Source organism: Rattus rattus, chromosome 3 (genome assembly GCF_011064425.1).
Source record: "Rattus rattus isolate New Zealand chromosome 3, Rrattus_CSIRO_v1, whole genome shotgun sequence".
NCBI classification, from domain to species: domain Eukaryota; kingdom Metazoa; phylum Chordata; class Mammalia; order Rodentia; family Muridae; genus Rattus; species Rattus rattus.
The window spans coordinates 131,433,828-131,434,853 of NC_046156.1; the positions used below are offsets into that span (position 1 = coordinate 131,433,828).

General features: G+C 46.1%; 1 pseudogene; it reads left to right on the top strand.

Annotated features, from left to right (window-relative positions):
- The first annotated feature begins 202 nt into the window (after window positions 1–202).
- LOC116897603 lies at window positions 203–314 on the top strand (annotated as a pseudogene).
- The last annotated feature ends 712 nt before the right edge of the window (window positions 315–1,026 follow it).

Sequence of the window (1,026 nt, forward strand, 5' to 3'; positions counted from 1 at the left end):
AACTACATTTTAACCTTTAAATATTTTAGCAACTTTATTTTTAAATATTTATCAACTTTCATGTTTAAAAACTATATCTATTGACAATTATTTATATTTACTTTTTCCATCAATATCTGTTCATAGTCTAACAACAGAAAAGTCATCCAATGGACAGGGCTATTTGTTAGGTTCAACTTTGTCAAAAGAATATGAAGTCATTCCTGACTCTCGAAGTGTAGCAGCTATGGCTGATGTGTCACATGTATGTCAGGAGGTAGCAGAGAGGAGAAGGACTATGTTCTGCCTATCTGAATGATTTTTAGCCTAATATTCCCTGAAAATGTAAGCCTTAGACAACCACCAGTCTGGTGCCAGGGGTCCTGGACAGAGAGGTACCCTAGGATGACAACTAGTCAGCACCTTGCAGGCTCACGTGGACATGATGGAGAACAATCCAGAGATTAAAGAACCCCACTGTTGCCCAGTGATCCAATCAATGATCATGCTGGAATCCTAACTGGTGCTGCCACCTAGGGCCACATGTGGGTCCATGTCCCTGCAGCAGTAGAGGTCTGTTACCACCAAAGGCCAGGCAGACATCTCAGGCTACCCAGGATCATGTCAATGACTGAGGACTAGCTCCATCCCTCTTCTAGATATTGTGGGAAAGCTGCTGCTGGAGACATGGAAGCAAAAGAACTGACCCCACCCACCCCTAGACAGTTGCTCCGGAGAGCAAGAATGCACATTGTCTGATTTGTGGGTGAGCTGGCCCCAAGAATAGCACCATGAGTGAGACCTGGTCTTACCACTCCTCTCCCAGTGGTAGAGTGGACAAGTGAGAGACACCTACTCTACCATTGCCACCTTTGACAGGTGGATATCTGGCCTCAAGTTCATCAGAGCAGAAGAACTGGCCCTGCCCCTTACCTAGACACCATAGTATAGATGGCCCTAGATGTGGAAGTTGCCTATGAGCTGGCCGCAGTGGTATGAGTGTGGGAGAGCTGGCCCTGCCTCTTGTCTGGTGTGAGTGTTGGCAAG